Here is a 15,396-nt window from a genome sequence, read left to right as displayed (position 1 = left end):
GAGGGTTCATATTTTTCAAACGTGAAAGTTAGGGTGTGTGACAAGTTAGGTATTTGACAAGTATTCTAGGGAACGGTGGAAGTGAATATTTAAAATTCAGCTATCCCCAGAAAAACACAATACATGAAATCATTACAAGTATTTTTTAGAATCAGTCAGCAAAGATCATTACTGTACAAACACTTCAAAGTTAAGGTCACTAAGAAAGCACTAACTCCTCCCTTCTGTTAACTAATCACTGTAGAGCAGCCCAACTCTCCTTTCTACCTACCTCAGATTAATATTTTTCTCCATGGACAGATTTCCATGCTCAGGGATATATAATAGGGGAGAAAAAAAAATACCACACAAGTGTCAGTATGTACCAAAAAGCTAAGTATTCAGCACTGGGAGGGAATCCGCATATGAGAAAACATTTGACAGCTCTTGCCTCCCAAAAGCCATTTAATCTGCTTCATAAACATAATCTGCTTCATAAACATTACTCTGAGCGAGTGGTTCGATGGATCTCCTACACCAAGTCCTAACCGGGAAACACAATCAACCGAACCGTCCCGACTCTTTCAAGCAATCAGGAAGACCGGGAGAATTATTAGACGCTGACGTCCGCAGGGCCAGGAGCTGAGAAAAGGGTAAACAGTATACTCGCAGGTAGGTTGAAAAAAACAAAACAACAACAAACATATACACACACACACGAAAAATTGGGAAAGAAGTTGGTCGGAAGGTTAGAGAGAGGCGAGGCCGATGTCCGGTTCCGAGAGGACGGCACTGCAGGGGCAGGCAGCGATTAACTGGGCATTTGGATATGCTGGGAGTTATCTGAGAGACCTGACACGGGTACAAGACACAAGAACGCTGATACGTGGCTCAGAGAAGACACGCGGGGGTGGGGCCCGCCCCGCTAAACCCCAGGCTCCCTGAATGAGCCCTCAAAGATAGCAGTCTGAGAAAGTCAAGGGCTCAAGAAGGCCCGTACCGGCGGGGCAACGCCACAACACGGAACGCCGCTGCGCGCGGAACCTCCCGGTCCGAGGCCTCGGGGTCGGCCCTCCAGAAGTCGGAGCAGCCCCTGGGGCTCCCGGCCCCTCCTGGCCCAGCTTCTCTGTCTTCTCTTCTCAACACCCACAGCCTGGGACTGGACCCCTGAAACTGACAGGAAGCTTCCGGTCGAGCACCCGCGGCAGCGGCGGGGCAAAAGCAGCAATATGCTCTCAGCGCCGGGAGTGACACTCACCGGCCCGAAACCTCGAATGAAACCAGCAGCTCCGGGGGCGGCGGCAGCAGTGGCAGCAGGAACCGAACATCCAAAATGGCGGCTCCCTCGGCCTCACCACCGCTACCGCAGGCGGAGGGATCCTGAGGAAGAAGGGAGATTTTAACTAACTTCACACACTATTGCGGAAACTTCGCTCCCTGTCCTCCTCTCCTGGTCGTTTCCGTGTCCTCGTACTGCAACTTATCGTGCCTTTTCTCTCGAATTATCCAAGAACTCGGACCCTGCCGAGGACTATTTGCCAAGGAGGAGGCGACTGCTCCTGGCAGAGCGACGCAAACGTAGCAAGGGTCGGGGCTGTCACTGATGACGCGAGACGCTGCTGCCGAGTCACCGCTGCGATGAGTCTGAGCGAGAAAGATCCGGCCTACCCCGTAGCGGACGGACATTGGTTCCGCTTGGTGAGGGGGTAGGGGGGTGGAGGGTGGGGGGTAGGGGGGTAGGGGGGTGGGGGGGTGGAGCTGGGCTACCAGGAAGCGGTGGAGCCACCTGGAGGGGGCGGAGCTAGGTCAGGTAGCCCAGGAAGTGAGAGCAAGTGAGACAGGTGGGGGCGGAGAAGACAGCAGGGCTGAAAAGGTCTTTGTCCACGGGAATTCCGAACTCTTTGCTGTCTCCTTTAAGATTTTTGCTTTCTTTATAACTTAAGGAGCATGCTCCAGGTGGTATTCTATGGTTTTATGGTGTCTTTGCAACATATTTTATGAAGAGTTAAGAGGATGACTGAAAAGAATGGATTCCACGCCCGGTACCGCGGTGCTTGCACTGCTCAAGTCACTTAAACTCTCCAGGGATTCAGTTTCCTCATATGTAGAAAGAAGACTTGGACTCATGTTAGCTGAAACCCTTACAGAATGGGCTTTCGGTCTATGACTCCATGAATTAATGACCAGGGCCAAAGAAAGTCTAACCAGACAGTTCCTAACCTGATAAATAATTACTAACATATGACGTGAGTCTTTTCCATGTGAATGTAAAGAGGGCCTGATATCTTGGCCTGTTTAAAGGAAAGGTGACCTACCTAGACTAAAATCCTTCTGCTAGATTGGCAACAAAGTACAATACAACACAGCAGCAGGCTGGGTGCCAAAGAGAACAGAACCAACCACACAAAAAAAAAATTTTTTTTTTTTTTTTTGAGACAAAGTCTCACTCTGTTGCCCAGGCTGGAGTGCAGTGGCGGGATCCCGGCTCACTACAACCTTGCCTCCCGGGGTCAAGCAATTTCTCGTGCTTCAGCCTCCCAAGTAGCTGGGATTACAGGCTCCCGCCACCACGGCCGTCTAATATTTGCATTTTTAGTAGAGAGAGGGTTTCGCCATGTTGGCCAGGCTGGTCTTGAACTCCTGATCTCAGGTGATCTGCCTGCGTCGGCCTCCCAAAGTGTGGAGATGACAGGTGTGAGCCACCGGCCTGGCCAGAACTAACCACAAATCTTGAGTTTAGGATTTGGGTGTCATAGAGAGAAGGTTGCACTTTTTTCCTTAGTCATTTTCATGCAGGGATTTCAAAACACTTAACAAAAATTGCTCTAAGTAGGCCGGGCACAGTGGCTGACGCCTGTAATCCCAGCACTTTAGGAGGCCGGGGTGGGTGGATCACCTGAGGTCAGGAGTTTGAGACCAGCCTGGCCAACATGGTGAAACTCCATCTCCACTAAAAATACAAAATTAGCCGGGCATGGTGGCGGGCACCTGTAATCCCAGCTACTCGGAAGGCTGAGACAGGAGAATCGCTTGAACCTGGGAGGCAGAGGTTGCAGATAGCCGAGTCTGGGCGACAGAGTGAGACCCTGTCTCACAAAAACAAAAAAAAAATTGAACCAAGTAGGCCCATCTGTACAATTTTGTCCCTGAACTACTGGGGCATGCCAAGTGGCTGGAAAGGAGGCCATGGGTGCGATAATAATTATCATTTGTATTATTAAATATTGATATCACATTGTTCATAAGGCACTTTCATGTGTATAATCTAATCTGACCCTCTGGACAACCTCCTGAGTCAGGCTAGGCAAGCATAAGTAACTTAGTTTTACAAATAAGGAAAAAGAGGCTCCAAGAAACTAACTTGGCTAAAAGACACATCCTCTCCCCTCCTCCACTGGGGTTCTGCTACAGAGCTATAGAGTGCCTTTTTTTTTGAGACAGAGTTTCGCTCTTGTTGCCCGAGCTGGAGTGCAATGGCGTGATCTTGGCTCACTGCAGCCTCCACCTCCCAGGTTCAAGTGATTGTCCTGCCTCAGTCTCCCAAGTAGCTGGGACTACAGGCGCATGCCACCACGCCCAGCTAATTTTTTGTATTTTTAGTAGAAACGGGGTTTCACCATGTTACCCAAGCTGGTCTCGAACTCCTGACCTCAGGTGATTCACCCACCTCGGCCTCCCAAAGTGCTGGGATTACAGGCATGAGCCACCATGCCAGGCCAGAGTGCCATTTTATAAATTAGCATAGGGTACCACAATCTTCCACCACCCCTACCTACCCACCCACCTACCTACCTACCTACCTACACACATACCTACACTCTCAGGGTGGATGGAGTCAACCCCCAACAAGTGGTTTAGAGAACAGAATGTTTACAGAATTCAGATCCTCTGCTATGCTGCTACTGTACAGTGCAACCATGGACTACAAGGCTAGTAAATAGTGGAATGAAGCCAAAACACAATTTCCTCTGAGGTATAGCTATGCAGGGAACACAGGCCAAACTTAGTTTGGGGTTTCCACATAAGTAAGAAGTTTGCAGGTTGCAAAGCAGAGTTAGCTAAAGTATTCCGTTTGGAACACCACAAAAAAATGCTTAGAGGTCAAATTTAAATGTGTATCATTGTGAACCACAAAAGAAAAATTAAGCCAGCTACCTAAGGAGGAGAGAGCTTTTTTTTTTTTTTGAGACGGAGTCTCACTCTGTCCCCAGGCTGGAGTGCAGTGGCACGATCTCAACTGACTGCAAACTCCGCCTCCTGAGTTCACGCCATTCTCCTGCCTCAGCCTCCAGAGTAGCTGGGACTACAGGCGCCCGCCACCACACCTGGCTAGTTTTTTGTGTTTTTAGTAGAGACGAGGTTTCACATGTTAGCCAGGATGGTCTTGATCTCCTGACCTCGTGATCCGCCCGCCTCGGCCTCCCAAAGTACTGGGATTACAGGCGTGAGCCACCGCTCCCGGCCCCGGAAAGAGCTTTTTTCCTACCATATCAAGTGCAGAGCGTTAAAGAGTTTTAAACATTAAAAACTAAACCCTTTCTCAGTACTTTTTAACTTACATTTCTCTTTATTTTGTTTTTGTTTTTGAGACGGAGTCTGTCGCCAGGCCGGAGTGCAGTGGCATGATCTCAGCTTGCTGCAACCTCCACCTCCCGAGTTCAAGTGGTTCTCCTGCCTCAGCCTCCCGAGTAGCTGGGACTACAGGCACGTGCCACTACACCCGGCTAATTTTTGTATTTTTAGTACAGACGGGGTTTCATCATGTTGGCCAGGCTGGTCTTGATCTCTTGACCTTATGATCTGCCCGCCTCAGCCTCCCAAAGTGCTGGGATTACAGACGTGAGCCACCGCGCCCAGCCCATTTATCTTTATTTATAATTACCAAACCCTTCTTCCATGCAACTAAAATTAAAAGCAGTTGCCCCAGCTGGGCACAGTGGCTCACACCTGTAATCCTAGCACTTCGGGAGGCCAAGGTGGGAGGATCACTTGATCCAAGGAGTTTGAGAACAGCCCAGGTAACATAGTGAGACCCTATCTTTCTTCCTTCCTTTCTTCCTTCCTTCCTTTCTTCCTTCCTGCCTTCCTCCCTCCCTCCCCCCTCCCCGCCCCTCTTTCTTTCTTTCTTTCTTTCACGGAGTTTCACTCTTGTTGCCCAGGCTGGAGTGCAATGGCACAATCTCGGCTCACTGCAGCCTCCGCCTCCCGGGTTCAAGCAATTCTCCTGCCTCAGCCTCCTGAGTAGCTGGGATTACAGGCATGCGCCACCACGCCCAGCTAATTTTGTATTTTTTAGTAGAGACAGGGTTTCTCCATGTTGGCCAGGCTGGTCTCGAACTCCTGGCTTCAGGTGATCAACCTGCCTCGGCCTCCCAAAGGGCTGAGATTACAGGCATGAGCCACCATGCCCGGCCTCCTCATCTTTTAAATAAATGAATAAAATAAATAAATAAAAGCAATTGCCCCAATATGTAGCATAGTCACATTATCTTGGAATCTTTGGTTTCCATGGCTAGTGATTTAAGTTTAGAAAGGCTTACTCCCCATCTTCTCAAACATAATCCCTAATTCCAGATAAATAAATTACAGCACATCTATAAAAGGTAATACTATGCTACCAATAAAATGAAAACCTTAGTATTATAGTATGGCAGACTTTAAAAGGAAATATTATAAAACAATGTTATAAAATGAGCTTGCAAAGTGTATATTGAGCCACCTCAGGCTCCTGAGTAGCTGGGACTACAGGTGCATACCACCATGCCCGCCTAATTTTTTAAAATTTTTTGTAGAGACACGGTTTTGCCGTGTTACCCGAGCTGGTCTGGAACTCATGGGCTCATGCGATCCTCCCACTTTGCCCTCCCAAAGTGCTGGAATTACAGGTGTGAGCCACTGCCATTGGCCAAAGATTATTATTTTTATGGGTTTGTTTACTACTGATAACTTACATGCATAGAAAAAAATTGAAGGACAAAACTAAAATTTAAAAATGGCTTTTTTGGGCCGGGCGCAGTGGCTCACACCTGTAATCCCAGCACTTTGGGAGGCCGAGGCAGGCAGATCATGAGGTCAGGAGATCAAGACCATCCTGGCTAACATGGTGCAACCCCGTCTCTACTAAAAATACAAAAAATTAGCCAGGTGTGGTGGCGGGCGCCTGTAGTCCCAGCTACTCGGGAGGCTGAGGCACGAGAATGGTGTGAACCCAGGAGGCAGAGCTTGCAGTGAGCAGAGATTGCACCACTGCACTCCAGCCTGGGGGACAGAGCGAGACTCCGTCTTAAACAAAACAAACAACAACAAAAAAATGGCTTTTTTGGATGATGGGACTACAGATAATTTTTACTTTATTATATTATATTATATTTTGTTTTTGCAACAAGCACACCGTTCTTTTAGTTAAAAAGAAAATTCTTATAAGAAAATGCAGTTTTATGGATTTTTGTTTTTATTTTATTTATTTATTATTTTGAGACAGAGTCTTGCTCTGTTGCTGAGGCTGGAGTACAGTGGCGTGATCTCAGCTCACTGCAACCTCTGCCTGCCAGGTTCAAGAGATTCTCATGCCTCAGCCTCTCGAGTAGCTGGGATTACAGGTGCCTGCCACCACACTCAGCTAATTTGTGTATTTTTAGTGGAGATGGGGTTTCACCATTTTGGCCAGGCTGGTCTGGAACTCCTGACCTCAGGTGATCTGCCCACCTTCACCTCCTAAAGTGCTGGTATTACCATGCCTGGCCAATTTTTGTTTTTAAAACAACAATATCCTGAAAGTGTTAAACAAACTTAGTAAGAGATAATAACTAGGAAAAAAATTTTGGTTTTTCTTTTTTTGAGACAAGGTGTTGCTCTATTGCCCAGGCTGGGGTGCAGTGGCACAATCACAGCTCACTGCAGCCTCGACTTCCCGAGCTCAAGTGATCCTCCCACCTCAGCCGGGACTACAGGTGCATACCACCATACCCAGCTAATTTTTTTTTTTTTTTTTTTTTTTTTTTTTTTGTAGAGACGGGGTTTTGCTATGTTAGCCAAGCTGGTCTGAAATTTTTGGGCTCAAGTGATCCTCCCACCTCACCCTCCCCAAGTGCTGGAATTACAGGCATGAGCCACTGTGCTTGGCCAAAGATTATTATTTTTATGGTTTTGTTTACTACCGAGGACTGCTTCAATTTAACAATGAATAGGCCGGGCACGGTGGCTCACACCTGTAATCCCAACATGATTACTTCGGGAGGCTGAGGCAGGCAGATCACCTGAGGTCAGGAGTTCAAAACCAGCCTTCCCAACATGGCAAAACCCCATCTCTACTAAAAATACAAAAATTAGCCAGGCATGGTGGCGTGCACCTGTAATCCCAGCTACTCGGGAGGCTGAGGCAGGAAAATCACTAGAAAATCACGGAAGTCGCAGTTAGCCAAGATCGCACCACTGCACTCCAGCCTGGGCGATAGAGCAAGACTCCATCTCGAAAATAAATAAGTAAATAATAATAATAACAATTTAACAAAGAACAACAACAAAAAATAAAACTGAAGAAACATTGGCTAGCAGTCAGACCACTTAGATGGCAGTCTTGGCTAGGTTTAATTCACTTTTTGCCCAGAGCAAGGTGTTAAACATCTCTGAGCCTGTTTACTCAGCTTTCCAATATTTATTTATGTCCTCCCTGTTCCAAAATGGATTTAGAGTGGCTTGTTATGCAAAAGGGATCAGCTACATGAAAGCACTTTGAAAAGCCTGAAGCATCATAAGAATGTAAATACTGAAATTTTTGTGCCGCCTCATCATTCAACTAAAGCATTTACTGACTGCCCTTTATAAGTAACAGTAGTACAGTGTGTCTTACATTTACAAAAGTATTTTCAGGCTGGGCGCAGTGGCTCATGCCTGTAATCCCAGCACTTTGGGAGGCCAAGGTGGGTGGATCACTTGAGGTCAGGAGTTCGAGACCTGGCCAACATGGTGAAACCTTGTCTCTACTAAAAACACAAAAATTAGCCGGGCATGGTGGCACGCACCAGTAATCCCAGCTACTCAGGAGGCTGAGGCAGGAGAATTGCTTGAACCCATGAGACAGAGGTTGCAGTGAGCCAAGATCACGCCACTGCATTCCATCCTAGGTGACAAAGTGAGATGCTGTCTCAAAAAAAAAAAAATTAATTAGTTGGACATCATGGCATGTGCCTGTAGTCCCAGCTACTCAGAAGGCTAAGGCAGGATTTTTTGACACCAGAAAGGTAAGGCTGCAGTGAGCCATGATTGCACCACTGCACTCCAGTCTGAGTGGCAGAATAGGACTCTGTCTCAAAAAATATATTAAAAAAAGAAAGAGAGAGAGAGAGAGAGAGAAACAAAAGGAGGAGGGGAGGGGAGGAGAGGCTCAGAGAGATTAAATGATCGGTCACACTTTCATACAGTAGAGGCCAGACTCAAATCTAGTCCTTCCATCTCTGGATTTGTCTTCTAGCCCATATAGTAATCATTCAAACAGGCTACCTGATTATTTCCCCTATGCCACACTGTCCTGGGTGCACCAGAATCTGTAATAGACATAACAAAAGAGACTGCCCCTACCCTTCAGCTAATTACAATCTGATTGAGGAAAACGAGATTTTTTAAAAATCCACAAATATAAAATAAGCCAGTGATATCATTCAGCAGATAAGTCCTAGTTCAGAAAGAGAAGAAAACGGAGAGGTCGCTGAAGTTCTAGTTCAGAAGGAGCAGAAGAAGGAGAGGTTGCTGGGAGCTAGAGCAGTGAAAGATGGCTTTTGGAATACATAGTATCTGGTGGAATCTGGGGTACTAGAGGGGAACTGTCTTGTTTGGGCTTAGGATGCAGTGAGTTTCTTTCTTTCTTTCTTTCTTTTTTTTTTTTTGAGACAAAAAAAAAAAGGGTCTCGCTATGTTGCCCAGGCTGGAGTGCAGTGACACAATCTCGGCTGACTGCAACCTCCACCTCCTGGATTCAAGTGATTCTCCTGCCTCAGCCTCCTGAGTAGCTAGGACTACAGGGGTATGCCACTGCACCCAGCTAATTTTTGTATTTTTAGTAGAGATGGGGTTTCATCATGTTGGCCAGGCTGGTCTCGAACTCCTGACCTCGTGATCCTCCCACCTCAGCCTCCCAAAGTGCTAGGACTACAGACTTGAGCCACCTCATCCGGCACAGTGAGTTTCTTAAATGATTCGGTCAGTATCAGCAGCTGAAGCCCATGTGACCTTTAGAGCAGATGGGGAAAGCTCTCTCTGAAGAAATGCAGTCAGCATCTTTCACAAAGAACCCTTCCTGCCTCTCCACGTGCCAGAGATCTCAGCCAAGAAAGGAGAGTGAAGAGGGGCACAGCCGTGTAAGAAATACAATGACGTGAGTCAAAGAGGCGGCTCCACTGGCCTGTTTTGTTATCCTTTGAGTCACACGAATCTATAAATAAGACTGAAAGTCAGAGAGAAATTAGTCTGTCTGCTGTTTATGTAATGTTTTCACAAAAAGCATTTTCACAATTCTTTTAAAGCACAGTCCCTAATCACAATGTATGCTGGCCTGAGACAAGAGTTTAGGAATTCATCTTTAACTTATGACAAAAGCCAGAAAGGATGTAAAAATTAAAATTCCAACAGCCAACTCCATACTCTTTGACCTCCTACCAAGAGCATTAGGAATTCTGCTATATGTAGAAGAGTAAAGACCAAAGCCCGGAGGACATTAGCTTCTGCCAAGCTGCTTCTTTGTTTCAGAATTTTTTTTTTTTTAAAGAGGCAGCCCTAGGCCGGGCGCGGTGGCTCGTGTCTGTAATGCAGCACTTTGGGAAGCCAAGGCAGGTGGATCACCTGAGGTCAGGAGTTCAAGACCAGCCTGGCCCACATGGCGAAACCCTGTCTCTTCTAAAAATACAAAAATTAGCCAGGCGTGGTTGCAGGCACCGGTAATCCCAGCTACTTGGGAGGCTGAGCCAGGATAATCACCTGAAGCCGGGAGGTGGAGGTTGCAGTGAGCCGAGACTGTACCACTGCACTCCAGCCTGGGCAATAGAGTGAGACTCCATCTCAAAAAAAAAAAAAAAAAAAAGAGGCAGCCCAAAGTGCCACCTGAGATGGTTTATGTTACAATATTTTCTTTTTCTTAGAGTAGTTTTTCTTGACTTGTAAATTATTCTGTATTATGTTGGCACTTTTGGAGGGAAAAACTTTACCAGGTATGAGACTGCAATCAACTTAAATTCCAAATTGAGGAAATGGTGCCATTCTCCTGTTAGGAATGATAAAATTAAGGTCACTAGAAGAGAATGCACCATCTAGAAACAAAGCAGGATTTCTGACCCATTGTTTTCTACTCAAGTAATTTTATTTCCTTAATATGGACACCATTAAGCCAGGAGCAGTGGCTCATACATGTAGTACCAGCTACTCAGGAGGATGAGGCAGGAAAAACCCTTGAGCCCAGGAGTTTGAGACCAGCTAGGACAGCATAGTGAAACCTCATCTCGAAAATATGTATAAATATGGGCACCGTCATTTGTCTAGAAAAATCTATAGTAAATTGTTTTGTTTTCCTTTCATTGCAAAGTCTCATACTTGTTCTTCCAAAATCAGTTCTATGAGTTGCTTTAAAATTAGCCTGGGACGTCCAAGAAGTGTTAAGACATCTGCAGTAACTGGGGCAGCCAGTCCCTGGTGGCCAACTCAGGGAACAACAAACTCCTTCGCCAAGCCGTCCACACATGCCAGCTGATGGTCTAGGACCCAAGTAGGTGCCAAGAGTGAGGTGTCTTACTTCTAAGGAGAGGCAAGCAGTTTGCTATGCAAGCGGGTCGCTGGCCCTGGACCTAAAGATCTTCTCTCTAACTCCATATTCTTTAAATAAACTTGTCTTTTATGAGGAGTGGAAAATCTTAGAATGAAGCATTCAAAATGAAACTGATTTTTTTTTTTTTTTTTTTTTTTTTTTGAGATGGAGTCTTGCTCTGGCGCACAGGCTGGAATGCAGTGTTGCAATCTCGGCTCACTGCAACCTCTGCCTCCCGGGTTCAAGCTATTCTCCTGTCTCAGCCTCCTGAGTAGCTGGCATTACAGGCGCGCACCACCACGCCTGGCTAACTTTTTTGTATTTTTAGTAGAGACAGGGTTTCACCAGGTTGGTCAGGCTGGTCTCCAACTCCTGTCCTCCTGATCCGCCTGCCACGGCCTCCCAAAATGCTGGGATTACAGGCGTGAGCCACCGCGCCCGGCCCCAAACCGGGTTTTTAAAGAGTCATTGGTTTATAGGTATCACCTTCTCATATGCAAAAGGAGGAATGTAAACTTCCCCGGATATGTAAAAGAGAATTCTGAACCAAAAATTTTGCATAACCAATAATTACATCTAAAAATTAATTTGGCTTTTGGGTATGAGCCTAAAACGAATCTTAAAAATAAAGTATATTGAAAAGAAAAATGGGGCCGGGCGCGGTGGCTCATACCCATAATCCCAGCACTTTGGGAGGCCAAGGCGGGTGGATCACAAGGTCAGGAGATCGACACCATCCTGGCTAACACGGTGAAACCCCGTCTCCACTAAAAATACACACAAAAAAATTAGCCGGGCATGGTGGCGGGTGCCTGTAGTCCCAGCTACTCGGGAGGCTGAGGCAGGAGAATGGCGTGAACCCAGGAGGCGGAACTTGCAGTGAGCGGAGATCGCACACCATTGCACTCCAGCCTGGGGGACAGAGGGAGACTCCGTCTCAAAAAAAAAAAAGAAGAAAAAGGAAAAATGGGCCAGGTGTGGTGGCTCATGCCAATAATCCTAACACTTCGGGAGGCTGAGGTGGGAGGATTGCTTGAGTCCAGGAGTTCAAGACCAGCCTGGGCAACATGGCGAAACCCTGTCTCTACAAAAAATATTAAAGAAGCCAGGCGTGGTGGCTTATGCCTGTAATCCCAGCACTTTGAGAGGCTGAGGTGGGTGGATCACCTGAGGTCAGGAGTTCGAGACCAGCCTGGCCAACATGGTGAAACCCCGTCTCTACTAAAAATACAAAAATTAGCCAGGCGTGGTGGTGCATGCCTGTAATCCCAGTTACTCGGGAGGCTGAGGCAGGAGAATCGGTTGAACTCGGGAGGCAGAGGCTGCAGTGAGCAGAGATCGTGCCATTACACTCCGGCCTGGGCAACAAGAGTGAAACTCCGTCTCAAAAAAAAAAAAAAATTCCAGATGCAGTGGCTCACGCCTGTAATCCATCACTTTGGGAGGCTGAGGAGGGCAGATCACAAGGTCAGAAGATTGAGACCATCCTGGCTAACACGGTGAAACCCCGTCTCTACTAAAAATACAAAAAATTAGCCAGGCGTGTTGGCACGCACCTGTAGTCCCAGCTACTTGGGAGGCTAAGGCAGGAGAATCTCCTGAATCTGGGAGTCAGAAGTTGCAGTGAGCCGAGATAGTGCCACTGCACTCCAGCCTGGGCGACAGAGCGAGATTCCATCTCGAAAGGAAGAAAGAAAGAGAGAGAGAGAGGAAGGAAGGAAAGAAGGAAGGAACGGAGGGAGGGAGGGAGGGAGGGAGGGAGGAAATTAGCCAGGTGTGTTGATGCCTGCCTGTAGTCCCAGCTACTCAGGAGGCTGAGATGGGAGGATCACCTGAGCTGGGGGAGGTAAAGACTGCAGTGAGTAGTGATCAAGCCACTGTACTCCAGCCTGGGCGACAGAGTAAGACCCTGTCTCAAAAAATAAAAATAAAAACAAACAAAAGCTAGTTACGCAAGAAACCAAAAAATAATAATATTTTGGCCTTCTTTTCTAGCCTCTCCAGTCTCACAGAATCACTAACATTTAGTCCACTAGAAGATAGGAAATAATGGAAACTAATATTTGTTGCGCACTTACTAAGTGCTAAAGAAATTTATATATATTATTTATTTTTTCTTTTCTTTTTTTCTTGAAAGGGAGTTTCACTTCATTGCCCAGACAGGAATGCAATGTCATAATCATGGCTCACTGCAGCCTCAACCTCCTGGGATCAAGCCATCCTCCCACGTTAGCCTCCGAAGTAGCTAGGAATACAGGCGTGCACCACCATGCCCAGCTATTTTTGTTTTTTAATTATTTTATAGAGATGGGGTCTCACCATGTTGCCCAGGCTGGTCATGAACTCCAGGACTCAAGCAATTATCTCTCCTTGACCTCCCAAAGTGCTGGGATTATAGGCGTGAGAAACAGTACTTGGACAAAATAAGTAGTCTTATAACAACTCAAATATCTTCAATGAGGCCAGGTGTGGTGGCTCACACCTGTAATCCCAGCAATTTGAGAAGCCAGTGTGGGAGGGTCACTTGAAGCCAAGAGTTCAGACCAGCCTGGCCAACATGGCGAAACCACGTTTCTACTAAAAATACAAAAAATACCCGGGGGTTGTGGCACACACCTGTAATCCCAGCTACTTGGGAGGCTGAGGTAGGAGAATCGCTTGAACCTGGGAGGTGGATGTTGCAGTGAGCTGAGATCACGCCACTGCACTCCAGCCTGGGCAACAGAGCAAGACTCCATCTCAAAAAAAAAAAAATATATATATATATATATATATCTCTCTCTCTTCAGTGAATACTAAACAACTCCAACTTCTACCAGCATTCTCTATAATTACCAGGAACCAATGAAGGAAGGAAATCATTCTTCCAGTCATCATTCTGAAAGAAAAAAGATCACTGGTGGGAAGTAGAGGAGGGCAGATATCTGAAGTCAGGAGTTCCAGACCAGCCTGGCCAACATGGTGAAACCCCGTCTCCACTAAAAATACAAAAATTAACTGGGCATGGTGTCGCGCACCTGTAATCCCAGCTACTCGGGAGGCAGAGGTTGCAGTAAGCCAAGATTGTGCCACTGCACTCCAGCCTGGGCAACAGAGCAAGACCCTGCCTCAAAAAAAAAAAAAAGAAAAGAAAAAAAGATCACTGGGAAGTAATTGGTTTGTGTTACAAATGCATATTTCGCACATAGTAGGCCCTCAATAAATATCTCTTAAAATGAATAGAAATTTAGTTACCCATTATCACAGTCAAGCTTCCTTCCTGTTTGGGGTGAAGTTTTTTTGTTTTTTGTTTTTTTTGAGATGGAGTCTGCCTCTGTCCCCAGGCTGGAGTGCAGTGCTGCCACCTTGGCTCACTGCAAGCTCCGCCTCCCAGGTTCATGCCATTCTCCTGCCTCAGCCTCCCGAGTAGCTGGGACTACAGGCGCCCGCCACCATGCCCGGCTAATTTTGTTTTTGTATTTTTAGTAGAGACGGGGTTTCACCGTGTTAGCCAGGATGGTCTCAATCTCCTGTCCTCGAGATCCGCCCGCCTCAGCCTCCCAAAGTGCTGGGATTACAGGCGTGAGCCACCGTGCCTGCCCTGTTTGGGGTGAAGTTTTTTTTTTAGTGCTTTCTAACAATTAGCCTTAGAGTGACCATAGGTCTTGCTGCTTCTGTCATGTATGGCCTCATATAAGAACCCAGGAAATGTTTTGTCTTTGAACCTGGAGATGCTATTTGTGAAAGATGTTTGTTTAATAAAATCAGAGGAGGCGGCCGGGCGCAGTGGCTCACACCTGTAATCCTAGCACTTTGGGAGGCTGAGGCGGGCGGATCACCTGAAGTCGGGAGTTCAAGACCAGTCTGACCAACATGGAGAAACCTCATCTCTACTAAAAATACAAAATTAGCCGGGCATGGTGGCACATGCCTGTAATCCCAGCTACTCGAGACGCTGAGGCAGGAGAATCGCTTGAACTCAGGAGGCAGAGGTTGCCGTGAGCCGAGATTGCGCCATTGCACTCCAGCCTGGGCAACAGGAGCAAAACTCCATCTCAAAAAAAAAAAAAAAAAAATCAGAAGGCACCTTCTCCAATAAATAAACAGAGAGGGGAAAAGGAGTAATGGGAAAAAAAGGAAGTGTTGAAGATTAAAAGACTTCAGATACATATCAACCAAATACAATATGTGGATCTTTTTGGATCTTGATTTCACAAAATAACTGCAAAATTCTTTTTTGACAGTTGGATAAATTTAATATATAGATGAATATTATATGATATTAAGGACCTATTTTATTTATATTTTATTTTATTTATTTATTTATTTTGAGATGGAGTCTCACTCTTGTCGCCCAGGCTGGGATGCAATGGCGTGATCTCGGCTCACTGCTACCTCCGCCTTCCGGGTTCAAGCGATTCTCCTGCCTCAGCCTCCTGAGTAGCTGGGATTACAGGCGCGCACCACCACGCCCAGCTAATTTCTGTATTTTTAGTAGAAACAGGGTTTCACCATGTTGGACAGGTTGGTCTCGAACTCCTGACTTCATGATCCACCCGCCTCAGCCTCCCAAAGTGCTGGGATTACAGGTGTGAGCCACCGTGCCTGGCCAGGACTTATTTTCATTATAATGAGAATAATGACATTGT

At 46.6% G+C, this 15,396-nt stretch overlaps 1 protein-coding gene across 4 annotated transcripts in view; it reads right to left on the bottom strand.

Moving 5' to 3' along the window:
* The window catches only part of AP1G1 (adaptor related protein complex 1 subunit gamma 1), an 80,773-nt gene extending 79,016 nt beyond the window's left edge, over window positions 1-1,757 (bottom strand). The window contains exon 1 of one of the 4 annotated variants that reach the window (XM_511092.7): window positions 1,238-1,757. The gene's annotated coding sequence lies outside the window, so the exon portion shown is untranslated. Of the gene's footprint in view, window positions 1-979 lie in introns of all 4 variants that reach the window. The other 3 variants (XM_016930134.4, XM_054669536.2, XM_063797406.1) reach the window with 3 other exon arrangements.
* Between the last annotated feature and the right edge of the window lie 13,639 nt (window positions 1,758-15,396).

This window comes from Pan troglodytes, chromosome 18 (genome assembly GCF_028858775.2).
Source record: "Pan troglodytes isolate AG18354 chromosome 18, NHGRI_mPanTro3-v2.0_pri, whole genome shotgun sequence".
Lineage (NCBI taxonomy): Eukaryota > Metazoa > Chordata > Mammalia > Primates > Hominidae > Pan > Pan troglodytes.
The sequence above is the reverse complement of the archived record's forward strand: the minus strand, read 5'-3'. Positions and strand labels throughout refer to the sequence as shown.